This window comes from Oncorhynchus clarkii, chromosome 18 (genome assembly GCF_045791955.1).
Source record: "Oncorhynchus clarkii lewisi isolate Uvic-CL-2024 chromosome 18, UVic_Ocla_1.0, whole genome shotgun sequence".
NCBI lineage: Eukaryota > Metazoa > Chordata > Actinopteri > Salmoniformes > Salmonidae > Oncorhynchus > Oncorhynchus clarkii.
The window spans coordinates 2,310,955-2,325,343 of NC_092164.1; the positions used below are offsets into that span (position 1 = coordinate 2,310,955).

The 14,389-nt window shown below is 40.0% G+C and overlaps 1 protein-coding gene and 1 pseudogene across 1 annotated transcript in view; one reads left to right on the forward strand and one right to left on the reverse strand.

The window, feature by feature from the left end:
- The window catches only part of LOC139373916 (zinc finger protein 79-like), a 260,279-nt pseudogene that overhangs the window by 132,491 nt on the left and 113,399 nt on the right, over positions 1-14,389 (reverse strand).
- The window catches only part of LOC139372867 (zinc finger protein 135-like), a 57,717-nt gene that overhangs the window by 3,748 nt on the left and 39,580 nt on the right, over positions 1-14,389 (forward strand). The gene's annotated exons all lie outside the window — the stretch shown is intronic.

A 14,389-nucleotide genomic window follows, 5' to 3' on the forward strand; every position in this document is an offset into this window, starting at 1 on the left:
AGACTGCAGTCAAACAGTGGAACTGAATGCCAACATTAAAGATGAAGAAGAGGAGGAGAAGATTAGGACAACTGTTAGTCATGGTAAGAGCTGGTTCTATCTATAAGTTATCTTCATATATTAGACCTCCATAGGTTATGACCAGTCTATTGTCAGGTTGAATTCTGTAATTCTGACATCACACATTCCTGAACAACTCAAAACTTCACAGCGAAGCAAAACATTTAAAATCTTGTCACGCCTGCCTTTGCCCACACATTGTCTCAAGAATGCTGAAAATGTTTAATACCCTCAGTCACCAAGTTAGGCATACAGGAAACACTGTGCACCTGGCAACCTTGGTTAGCGTGCACTGAGCCCGGCCCGCCACAGGAGTCGCTGGTGCGCGATGAGGATATCCCTACCGGCCAAACCCTCCCTAACCCGGACGACACTATGCCAATTGTGCGTCGCCGGTCGCGGCCGGTTACGACAGAGCCTGGGCGTGAACCCAGAGTCTCTGGTGGCCCTTAACCACTGCGCCACCCGGGAGGCCCTCAAAAGGGTTTTCTAATGATGAATTAGCCTTTTAAAATGATCAACTTGGATTGGCTAACACAACGTGCCATTGGATCACAGGAGTGATGGTTGCTGATAATGGGCCTCTGTACGCCTATGTAGATATTCCATAAAATATCTGCCGTTTCCAGCTACAATAGTCATTTACAACAATAACAATGTCGATACTGTATTTCTGATCAATTTGATGTTATTTTAATGGACAATCAATGTGCTTTTCTTTCAAAACAAGGACATTTCTAAGTGACCCCAAACGTTTGAACATTAGTGGATATTTAATATTTTGTATATATCAAGTTGTAGAAACATCTCAAGGATGATCATTGGAAACAGGATGCATCTGAACTCAATTTTGAGTCTATTTTTTTTTTTTTAATACATTTTCAAAAATGCCTAAACCTGTTTTCACTTTGTCATTATGGGGTATTGTGTGTCGATTGCTGAGGATATTTTTGTATTTAATTATAGAATTAGGCTGTAATATAACAATGTGGAAAAAGTCAAGGGGTCTGAATACTTTCCGAGGGCACTGTCAGACCCCTTCCCATTTCTCCCATTTTGGTACGTTACAGCCTTCTTCTAAAATTGATTCCATGTTTTTCCTCGTCAATCTACACACAATATCCCATAATGACATCACAATACCCCATAATGACATGACAAAGCCAAAACAGGTTTTTATAAATTCTTGCAAATGTAATTTTTTTAAATAATAATTGCTTATTTATATAAGTTTTCAGACCTTTTGCTATGAGATGATCATTGAGATGTTTCTACAACTTGATTGGAGTCCACCTGTGGTAAATTCAATTGATTGGACATGATTTGGACATGCACACACCTGTCTATGTCAGGTCCCACATTTGACACTGCATGTCAGAGTTAAAACCAAGTCATGAGGTGGAAGGATTTGTCCGTCGAGCTCCGTGACAGGATTGTGTCAGCACAGATCTGGAGACAGGTACCAAAACATTTCTGCAGCATTCAAGGTCCCCAAGAACACAGAGGCCTCCATTATTCTTCAGTGGAAGAAGTTTGGAACCACCAAGACTCTTCCTAGAGCTGGCCACCCGGCCAAACTGAGCAAATGGGGGAGAGGGGCCTTGGTCAGGGAGGTGGCCAATGGTGGTGGCCCGATGGTTCTTCTCTGTCAGAGCTCCAGAGTTCCTCTATGGAGATGAGAGAATCTTCTAGAAGGACAACCATCTCTGCTGAACTCCGCTAATCATGCCTTTATGGTAGAGTGCCCAGACAGAAGCCACTCCTCCGTAAAAGGCACATGACAGTCCGCTTGGAATTTGCCAAATGGCACCTAAATGACTCTGACCATGAGAAACAAGATTCTCTGGTCTGATGAAACCAAGATTGAACTCTTTGGCCTGAATGCCAAGCGTCATGTCTGGAGCAAACCTGGCACCATCCCTACGGTGAAGCATGGTGGTGGCAGCAGCATGCTGTGGGGATGTTTTTCAGCGGCAGGGACTGGGTGATTAGTCAGGATCAAGGGACAGATGAACGTAGAAAAGTATAGAGAGATCCTTTATGAAAACCAACTTGAGAGCAATCGGGACCTCAGTCTGGGGTGAAGATTCACCTTCCAACAGGACAAGCACACAGCCAAGACAAGCACACAGCCAAGACAACGTGGGAGTGGCTGAATGTCATTGAGTGGCCCAGCCAGAGCCCGGACTTGAACCCGATCAAACATCTCTGGAGAGACCTGAAAATAGCTTTGCAGAGACGATCCCCATCCAACCTGACAGAGCTTGAGAGGATCTGCAGAGAAGAATGGGAGAAACTCCCCAAATACAAGGGTGCCAAGCTTGTAGCTTCATACCCAACAAGACTCAAGGCTGTAATCGCTGCCAAAGGTGCTTCAACTAACTATTGTATAAAGGGTCTGAATACTTACGTAAATGAAATATTTCAGTTATTTCTAAAAAACTGTTTTTGCCCTTGTCATTATGGGGTATTGTTATGTCATTATGGGGTATTGTGATGTCATTATGGGGTATTGTGATGTCATTATGGGGTATTGCGATGTCATTTTGGGGTATTGTGATGTCATTTTGTGGTATTGCGATGTCATTATGGGGTATTGTGATGTCATTATGGGGTATTGTGATGTCATTTTGGGGTATTGCGATGTCATTATGGGGTATTGCGATGCCATTATGGGGTATTGCGATGCCATTATGGGGTATTGTGATGTCATTATGGGGTATTGTGATGTCATTATGGGGTATTGCGATGTCATTATGGGGTATTGCGATGTCATTATGGGGTATTGCGATGCCATTATGGGGTATTGCGATGCCATTATGGGGTATTGTGATGTCATTATGGGGTATTGTGATGTCATTATGGGGTATTGTGATGTCATTATGGGGTATTGTGATGTCATTTTGGGGTATTGCGATGTCATTATGGGGTATTGTTTGTAGATTGATGTGAAGAGGAAAAAACGATTTAATCAATTTTAGAATAAGGCTGTAATGTAACAAGACGTGGAAAAAAATCAAGGGGTCTATTTACTTTTTGAATGCAGTGTTGATGTTATTTCATGCTACTGAGACTTGTATGGATGACACCAGTATTGCCAGCATTTGTTTTATTCACTGGTCTATCTGGAGTGATCAGAGAGGAGACTAAAGAAGTGAAGTAGACAAACTGCCAGTGTTTTAAAGTTCTCTGAAATTAGTCTGTGTAGTTACTAACCCTTGTGATGTTGAGTGGAGGATGATATCGCTCATCATTTTCACCACTTTTGCCTCTTATTAGTTTTTGACACCTACCCAGTTTTAGAATAGTTTGATTCCCCTTCCCATACAGTCTACTGAAATTAATACATACACTACCGTTGAAACATTTAGGGTCATTTAGAAATGTCCTTGTTTTTGAAAGAAAATTGTTTTTTTTGTCCATTAAAATCACATCAAATTGACCATTAATACAGTGTAGATGTTGTTAATGTTGTAAATGACTTGTAGCTGGAAACTGATGATTTTTTTAAATGGAATATCTACATAGGCGTACAGAGGCCCATTATCAGCAACCATCACTCCTGTGATCCAATGGCATGTTGTGTTAGCTAATCCAAGTGTATCATTTATAAGGGCTAATTGATCATTACAAAACCCTTTTGCAATTATGTTAGCACAGCTGAAAACTGTGGTGCTGATAAAAGAAGCAATAAAACGGTCCTTAGACTAGTTGAGTATCTGGGTCATTTGTCTGTTCGATTACAGGCTCAAAATGGCCAGAAACAAAGACCTTTCTTCTGAAATGAAGGCTATTCCATGTGAGAAATTTCCAAGAAACTGAAGATCTCGTGCAGTTCTGTGTACTACTCCCTTCACAGAACAGTCGAAACTGGCTCTAACCAGAATAGAAAGAGGAGTGGGAGGCCCCTGTGCACAACTGGGCAAGAGGACAAGTATTTTAGTGTCTAGTTTGAGAAACAGACGTCTCACAAGTCCTCAACTGGCAGCTTCATTAAATAGTACCCGCAAAACACCAATCTCAATGTCAACAGTGAAGAGGCGACTCCGGGATGCTGGCCTTCTAGACACTATTCTGGTTAGAGACTGTTTGCATTGTTCTGTGAAGAGAGTAGTACACAGCGTTGTACGAGATCTTCAGCCGTTTCCAGCTACAATAGTAATTTACAACATTAACAATGTCTACACTGTATTTCTGATCACTTTGACATTATTTGAATGGACAAAAATGTGCTATTCTTTCAAAAACATGGACATTTGTAACTTTAGAATTTATTCATTTATTTCATCACTAATGGTAGTGTATTTAAAAAAAATAATAATTAACCTTTATTTAACTTTCTTAGCATACTGGTTATTGTCCAGAAATTCCGATGACTGACGTGCCCAAAGTAAACTGCCCAGAAGCTAGGATATGCATATACTTGATCGCATTGGATAGAAAACACTCTGAAGTTTCTAAAACTGTAAAAATAATGTCTGTGGGTATAACAGAACTGATATGACAGGCGAAAACCTTGAGTAAAATCCATCCGGAATTTTTATTTATTGAGGTCAAAGATTTTTTAAATTCTTGCCTATGGGATATTCAAATTGATAGGACCCAGATTGCAGTTCCTTTGGCTTCCACTAGATGTCAACAGTCTTTAGAAAGGGTTTCAGGCTTGAAAAATGAACAAGTATTTGTAGTTTTTCCAAAGTGTCCCCCTTTAGAAAAGTAGCCATGTTGCGCGCATCAACGAGAATGCGCTCTTCGTTATTCGTCTTCGCTATTGAACACACTATTCTCCGTATTAAATATGATTGTTTATTTAGATATTAGAATACCTGAGGATTAATTAGAAACATCGTTTGACTTGTTTGGACCAACTTTACCAGTAACTTTTTGGATTCGTTTGTGAGCATGTTGAACGAGTGAATCACTGAATCAAGCGCGCCAACTAAACTGACAGTTTTGGGATATAATGAAAGACTTTATCGAACAAAACAACCATTCATTGTGTAGCTGGGACCCTTGGGATTTCAATCAGAGGAAGATCTTCAAAGCTAAGTGATTTATTTAATTGCTGTCTTTGTGACGCCTTTGCTGGTTGAAAAAGTATTTTGACGTGGGGAGCTGTCCTAAGATAATAGCATGGTATGCTTTCTCCATAAAGCCTTTTTGAAATCTGACAACGCAGTTGGATTAACAAGAAGCTTTTAAATTATGTCAGACACTTGTATTTTCATGAATGTTTAATATTACGATTTTTGTATTTTGAATTTCGCGCTCTGCAATTTCACCAGATGTTGTCGTAGGTGTCCCTCTAGCGTTTGGACATGCACCCAAACAGGTTAACTAGGCAAGTCAGTTAAGATCAAATTCTTATTTTTAATGACAGCCTAGGAACAGTGGGTTAACTGCCTTGTTCAGGGGCAGAACGACAAATTTTTACCTTGTCAGCTCAGGGATTCGATCTTGCAACCTTTCGGTTGCTCTAACCACTAGGCTACCTGTCACCCGGTATGGCCAGAAAAGGACTGGTCACCACTCTGAGCCTGGTTCCTCTCTAGGTTTCTTCCTAGGTTCCTGCTTTCTAGGGAGTTTTTTTGTGGCCACTGTGCTTCTACATCTGCATTTCTTGCTCTTTGGGGATTTTAGGCTGGATTTCTGTTAACTTCACTGGGTAGCTGGCAGCATTTAGAATTTTGGATGAACAGCGTGCCCAAATTAAACTGCCTGCTACGCAGGCCCATTAGCTAGGATATGCATATAATTAGTCGATTTGTATAGAAAGCACTCTGAAGTTTCCAAAACTGTTAAAATAATGTCTGTGAGTATAACAGAACTGAACATAACAGAACTGATATGGCAGAAAACCCGAGGAAAATCCAACCATGAAGTACTATTATTTTGAAAGGCTGTTTTTCCATTGAAAGCCTATCCACCATACAAAGACTAAGGACCCAGTGGAAATCTGTCTTCCTCAACATGTGACCAGTCTTTAGGCATTGTTTCAGATCTATATGGCTTCCTCAACATGTGACCAGTCTTTAGGCATTGTTTCAGGCTTTTACTCTGAAAAATGAGGGAGATACACCGCTTTCAATGAGAGGACAGTGGAAATCCATGAGCCAGGCACGTGATCGGGAGCTCGCATTTCTTGTTTACCTTTTTCCATTGACGAAGCTTTTGTCCGGTTGAAATATTATTGATTATTTATGACAAAAGCAACCTGAAGATTGATTTTAAACATCGTTTGACATGTTTCTACTATCTTTTATTGTGTTTTTTGACTTTTCGAGAGTGCTTATTGTGCCTTTGGATTTCTGAACTAAACGCACCAACAAAACTGAGGTATTTGGACATAAAGATGAACTGTATCGAAGAAAACAAACATTTGTTGTCTAACATGGAGACCTGGGAGTGCCACCAGATGAAGATCATCAAAGGTAAGTGATTAATTTTAATGCTATTTCTGACTTTTGTGAAGCTCTCCTTGGTTGGAAAATGGCTGTATGGGTTTCTGTGTCTAGTCGCTGAACTAACATAATCGCAGAGTGTGCTTTCGCCGTAAAGCCTTTTTGAAATCTGACACAGCGGTTGCATTAAGGAGAAGTTTATCTGTATTTGTATGTTTAACACTTGTATCTTTTATCAATGTTTATGATGAGTATTTCTGTTTTTTGATGTGGCTCTCTTTACTTTCATCGGATGTTTGTTTGAGACAATGCATTTCTGAACACAACACACCAATTTCAAATGAGGTTTTTGGACATAAAGATGAACTTTATCGAACAAAACACACATTTATTGTGTAACATGAAGTCCTGTGAGTGCCATCTAACGAAGATCATCAAAGGTTAGTGATTAATTTAATCGCTATTTCTGACTTTAATGAGACCTCTCCTTGGCTGGAAAATTACTGTATGGTTTTCTGTGACTAGGTGCTGACCTAACATAATCGTTTGGTGTGCTTTCACCGTAAAGCCTATTTGAAATCGAACACTGTGGCTGGATTTACAAGAAGTTTATCTTTTAAAATGGTGTAAAATAATTTTAATTAAGGGATTTGAACCAGACAGGTTAAGCACTTTGTGACAACTACTGATGTAAAAATGGATTCATAAAATACATTTGGTTAACATTTATATCACACCAACTGACTGCTTTTTCTGATGTTCACACAGGAGACCATGTTGAGACATTCTCAACATCCAGAGAGCAACAGCAGGAAGATCAGAGAGCTAAGAGGTCTCATCACTGCCCACATTGTGAAGAGATTTTCCCATTTCTATCAAAGCTAAAAACACACCAACGTATACACACAGGAGAGAAGCCTTACATCTGCTCTGACTGTGGAAAATGCTTCAAAACATCAACTCAGCTAAAAGTTCACCAAAGAACACACACAGGAGAGAAGCCTTTCTTCTGCCCTGACTGTGGAACTAGTTTCTCTCAACTTTCCCACTTAAAATCACATGAACGTATACATACAGGGGAGAAGCCATACTCCTGCTCTGACTGTGGAAAATGTTTTAAAACATCAAATGAGCTAAAAGTTCACCAGAGAACACACACAGGAGAGAAGCCTTTCTTCTGCTCTGATTGTGGGGCGAGTTTCTCTCATCTGGGCACCTTAAAAACACACCAACTTATACACACCGGAGAGAAGCCTTATGTCTGCTCTGACTGTGGAAACCTTTTTAAAACATTAACTGAGCTAAAAGTTCACCAGAAGACTCACACAGGAGAGAAGCCTTACCTCTGCTCTGACTGTGGGAAATGCTTCAAAACATCAACTGAGCTAAAAGTTCATCAGAGAACACACACAGGAGAGAAGCCATATTACTGCTCTGACTGTGGAACTAGTTTCTCTAAATTTTCCCACTTAAAAACACATAAACGTATACATACAGGAGAGAAGCCTTTCTTCTGCTCTGACTGTGGGGCGAGTTTCTCTCGTTTGGGCACCTTAAAAATACACCACCGTATACACACAGGAGCGAAGCCTTATTCCTGCTCTGACTGTGGAAAAAGTTTTAAAAAATCAAATGAGCTAAAAGTTCATCAGAGAACACACACAGGAGAGAAGCCTTTCTTCTGCCCTGACTGTGGAACTAGTTTCTCTCAACTTTCCCACTTAAAATCACATGAACGTATACACACAGGGGAGAAGCCATACTCCTGCTCTGACTGTGGAAAATGCTTCACAACATCAACTCATCTAAAAGTTCATCAGAGAACACACACAGGAGAGAAGCCTTATTACTGCTCTGACTGTGGAAAATGTTTTAAAACATCAAATGAGCTAAAAGTTCATCAGAGGACTCACACAGGAGAGAAGCCTTTCTTCTGCTCTGACTGTGGGGCGAGTTTCTCTCATCTGGGCACCTTAAAAACACACCAACTTATACACACAGGAGAGAAGCCTTACGTCTGCTCTGACTGTGGAAAACGCTTCAAAACATCAACTGAGCTAAAAGTTAATCAGAGAACACACACAGGAGAGAAGCCGTATTACTGCTCTGACTGTGGAACTAGTTTCTCTCAACTTTCCCACTTAAAATCACATGAACATATACATACAGGGGAGAAGCCTAACTCCTGCTCTGACTGTGGAAAATGTTTTAAAACATAAAATTAGCTAAAAGTTCAACAGAGAACACATATAGGAGAAAAGCCTTACTCCTGTTCTGACTGTGGGGTGAGTTTCTCTCGACTGGATCCCTTAACACCAACATATACGTGCTCTGCTCTGCTCTGCCTGTGTAAAATGCTTCAAAACAGCAACTGAGCTAAAAGTTGATCAGAGAACACGCGCATGAGAGAAGCCTGCTTACGTCTTCTCTGACTTTTGGGTTAGTTTCTCTCACCATAGCAACTTAACACACCAATGTATACACACAGGAGAGAAGTCTTACTCCTGCTCTGTGGATGGGTGGGCGTGTAAGTCAAACGTCTAGCCAAAGTGTTTGAATCTCATTAAGAAGGACTAGCATTTTAGCTAATTAGCAACTTTGCAACTTCTTACTACTTTTTACCTATGTCAGCATGTTAACTTGGCATGCAACTACTAAGCATGTTAGCTAACCTTTCCCCTAAACCCATTTAACTCTACCTTAAACCCCTCACCCCTAACCTAGCTAACGTTAGCAACAACAAATTGGAATCCGTAACATATCATACATATTACAAGTTCGTAACATATTGTATGAATAACAATGCGTAAAGTAACATACGAATTGTAATTCTTAACATACGATACGTCCTACAAGTCGTATTATACTGAACAATTTAAACACAACAATTTCAAAGATGTACAGGTTGTATAAGAAAATCAGTCAATTTAAGTCAATGAGACCCTAATCTATGGATTTCACATGACTGGGCAGGGGCTCAGCCATGGGTGGGACTTGGGAGGACATAGCCCCACTTGGGAGCCAGGCCCAGCCAATCAGCATGAGTTTTTCCCCACAAAAGGTCTTGATTACAGACAGAAATACTACTCAGCCCCCTCCCAGACAATCCTGCAGGTGAAGAGGTCCTGGGCTGCCGTGGTTACATGTGATCTGCAGTTGTGAGGCCGGATAGATGTACTGCCAAATTCTCTGAAAGGACGTTAGAGGTGGCTTATGGTAGAGATAGAAATATTGAGTTCTCTGGCAACGTCTATGGTGGACATTCCTGCAGTCATCATGAGAATTGCACGTTCCCTAAACTTGAGACATCTGTGACATTGTGTTGTGGGGCCTTTTATTGTCCCCAGCACAAGGTAAACCTGTGTAATGATAATGCTGTTTTATCAGCGTCTTGATATGCCACACCTGTCAGGTGGATGGAACATTACTGGATTTTTTTATTTCAGCTCATATTTTAGTTCAGTTTATATTGGTAGTCCAATGTAATGTAACATACTAAATGGAGTGGCACGGATGTGTTTTTGTATAATATAATACGTTTTGCTCTGACACCAGGTTGTCCCTCTGGAGTATTCTGTGGGAAGGAGCTAGTGTACACTTTTTTTTATTGAACCTCTATTGAACGAGGCACGTCAGTTAAGAACAAATTCTTATTTACAATGATGGCATAGGAACAGTGGGTTAAGAGGCAGAACAACAGATTTTTACCTTGTCAGCTCGGGGATTCGATCTAGTAACCTTTTGGTTACTGGCCCAATGCTCTAACCACTAGGCTACCTTCCGCCCCTAACATGTATCAGATAGAGATGATCACTTTACACCACAAGTTTGGGGGGGGGTTGTTTTAAAGCTGTATTTAATGTTACACAGTTTATGAAATGAATACATGTGTTTATTAATTGTCTTTAAAACTAGATTAGTTATTTTAGTTACTGATCATGAATGTGTTGGATAACTGCATTGAAGCAAACTTTATTGATCTGCCAATGAAAAATAAAGTTACATGAATATGTACTGGTCAACCTCTTCTTCTCTTTAGTATTCAGTTCTTCATATTAGATCTGACAGTATGAATGGTTCTTATGGTTGTATTCAGTTCTTCATATTAGATCTGACAGTATGAATGGTTATTTTGGGCTGAGTGCCTGGAGTGTTTTTGTATGACTACAGTCAGGAGTTCTCTCTGACCCTGTGACGTCACCAGCATATTAGGTACATTCATCTTGAGATAGCCAGGTGAGACAACCACATATCACAGTAAATACATTTCTCCTCAATTAGTCGGTGTCACATTATTATTATTATTATTATTTGTATTTTGTGGGGGGGGGGGGGGGGCAAAGCTATGCTTTATCTTGGCCAGGTCGCAGTTCTAAATGAGAACTTGTTCTCAACTAGCCTAACTGGTTAAATAAAGGTGTTCTCAACTAGCCTACCTGGTTAAATAAAGGTGAAATAAAAAAATAAAAAACTTTAGAGTCTCAGGGCAAAGGGTCTGAATACTTACCAAATAAGGTATTAATTTGTATAAATGTGCTAAAATTTCTAAAAACCTGTTTTCGGTTTATCATTATGAGGTATTGTGTTTATATTGACGAGGGAAAAAGGAATTTAATCCATTTTCAAATAAGGCTGTAGCGTAAAAAAATGTGGGAAAAGTCAAGTGGTCTTGAATAATGTCCTGTATATGATTCAAACTACAGATGTAAGGTTCTGGAGTGGTAAACACAATGGCATAATGGAAAATGCATGTCCAATGGTTATCTCTGTATTAGTATTATCCACATTTAAAACAACTAGGTAGAGCAGAGAGGACAGAGCATGTGGCTTTGTAACACACCTTGGTAGAGCAGTGGTTATCTCTATTAGTATTATCTCTATATTAGTATTACCAACATTAAAACTCCTAGGGAGAGCAGTGGTTCTCTCTGTATTAGTATTATCTATATATTAGTATTACCAACATTAAAACACCTTGGGAGAGCAGTGGTTCTCTCTGTATTAGTATTATCTCTATATTAGTATTACCAACATTAAAACACCTAGGTAGGGCAGTGGTTATCTCTATTAGTATTATCTATATATTAGTATTACCCACATTAAAACACCTAGGTAGAGCAGTGGTTCTCTCTGTATTAGTATTATCTCTGTATTATCCACATTAAAACACCTGGGTAGAGCAGAGAGGACAGAGCATGTGGCATTGCAGCACACAGGTGTTTCATCTCCACACTGGGATGATTTTAACATTGTAATGCCTCTCAGGCCTCATGCCTCTCAGGTAGGAGGGTACCAGAAGTAAAATAATAAAAAACACAAAACTAATGAAGGAGCACACAGGGCCACAACACTTCAGGAGCACACAGTCACCAACAATATATCCCTGGCGTCAATACTTTCAACTGGCTCAGATCGCTGTTACAGTACAGCGCCACCAAATTCCATTTATTAAGTAACCATCTGTCTTATGGGACCACAATGTAACATATCACACTATTTTGAGAGTCCCGGATTTATATTTACTAAGTTACATCGAGTCTATGATACGAGGCTGCTCCTTAACCTACATTATAAACACCCAGATCAAGAGGTGTGTTTTCCCTTTAGCATCTGCATGTGACATAAACTCACCCACCTCACATCATGAATCTGAAATGTTTAACTTTGGCTGTGAGTGATGGGGAAAAAAGCAGACTCGACGGTAATTACTTGAGTAATTCAATGGATGTTTTATTTACAAACTTGATGATAAATATTATTAAAAATATATTTTTAAGTGACTTCGATATGGGGCCATCAATGGGAATTGGGCCGTGCTTCAGCTGAACTGCAGTACGGAAAATGCTCTCTGAGCGCAGTAGAAAGCATGCTTACAGACTGGAAGTCTGGCCCCTTGATCCGAGAAGGGTGTAATTGCAGACCGCAATTAGGGGCGTTCTCTGATATCGGGTGTTTTCATGATATCAAGTTTACACCAATTGATGCTCCCCAATGGTCCGTGGCCGTTTCTTTTGCGTTGGGACAACAGTAGCATTGTTGCTAAACCTAACCCTTTCCCTAACCTTAATCTCAGTCTCCTAACCCCCACGTTAATTATCATAACCTGCCACGTTAGTTATCCAAACCTGCATGGTAATCAAATCCCTAACCCTCACCCTTTTCCTAACCTTAACCTTAGTCTCCTAACCTGCCATGCCTATTCACCTAACCAGCCACTTTAATTATCCTAACCTGACACTTTAATCATCCTAACCTGTTATGTATGCTATGTGCATAGTTAAATAAAACCTTTATAATTTATTTTTTTTAACAAATATTCTCCATCAGTTTCATAACACCGGAACTGACCAATGGTATGTATCAATTTTTTTTTTTTTTTCAGGGAACATCCACATCAAGAAACTGTACAGTAGTTCTCCTACTGGGAGGCGCGGGAAATAGATTAAAGAGTGATTGGTGCTGAGGAAGCTATGGCAGGGGATGCCTTGCAGCCTGTTGAGATTCATAATGTCGTTTACCAGTTGAAGGATACCGATAGTAAATATTAATTGTACGTGCAGCTGAAAGGTTTTTGGGAGTTCAGGAATTAACATTGGAAGCATTGCAGCCAGTGGTGGAAAAAGTACCCAATTGTCATACTTGAGTTAAAGTAAAGATACTTGAGTCAAGGAAAAGGTGAAAGCCACCCAGTAAAATACTACTTGAGTAAAAGTCAAAAAGTATTTGGTTTGACATATACATAAGTATCAAAGGTAAAAGTATAAATGATTTCAAATTCATTATATTTAGAGAAATAGACAGCACGCTTTTCTTGTAGTTTAAATGCACGGATAGTCAGGGGCACACTCCAACACAGTCATGGCGTGCGTTCCTAAATTCGCTCTGGCTATATACTCCAATTTCAGAGCACTCTGGTCTGAGTGCCAGAGGGCAGAATAATTGATGAAAAAGGAACGCTCAACACCCCTTGAATACGGCCGGTGTCAGTAAACGTCAGCAAAAAAAAGCATAATTAAATTGTTGCGTGTAGCACAGTTAAAGTCACTAATGCTCTGGATAACATGAACACAGCCTAACCAGCTCTGCTAAGGCGAGTGAAATGGTCAGAATTCTCTCATTTGTACTGAAAGTAGCTAGCAAGCTAGCCAATGCTAACCAGTTATCTTGGATGCTTGACTGCCGTTGTGAGGTCAGAACGCTTGAATCAACCCTCCTCCTCCGCCAGTGTGGCTCCGAGAGCGATATGAACTGACAATCTGACAACCCTCAGCTCACTCTGATACCCCCAAAAACTCCTGACACAGTACTTAAAATATTTGTACTTAAGTACTTTACATCACTGATTGCAGGGAATACTGACTGAAGATGTTCCTCCCTACGAGGCCCATGAGACTGTGTAGGGATGTGATTTGAATAGGACTGTGACTGAACGAGTGGGATGTTGTTATTTATCTATTTATGTATTTTGTTTTGATGTCGTTGTTCCCCCTCCCCTTTTCCGCAAAGGAAATGTATTTTCTTCTACAGTTTACTAACCTTACAGTAGGTGGCGCCAGGCACGTTATATTTGTGTAAATGTCAGTATACCAGAGAAGAAGATGACGCTGATGCACTGTCGTAGTGGGGAACAGGAAGTTCCGGGTCGAATCGACAGCGCTGTGCTGTTGTGTCGATAGTGGTTGTGTCCGTTTCAATTTTTTCATTGTAGGTATGTAATAGCATGTTTAAACTTTCTAATGTCGAAAGAATATATAACATGCTAGGTAACAAATCCGTTTCACGCCTGGTAATGGTTTTAATTGTATGTGTTATTTTGGAGTCTAACCGAGTGAGTGAAGAACGTGATTAAAAACGATTTTACAAGTCACATAACTAGACTTTGGGTTTATCTGAGTGTATGTAAATATTTTCGTCAAAGTCATTTCATA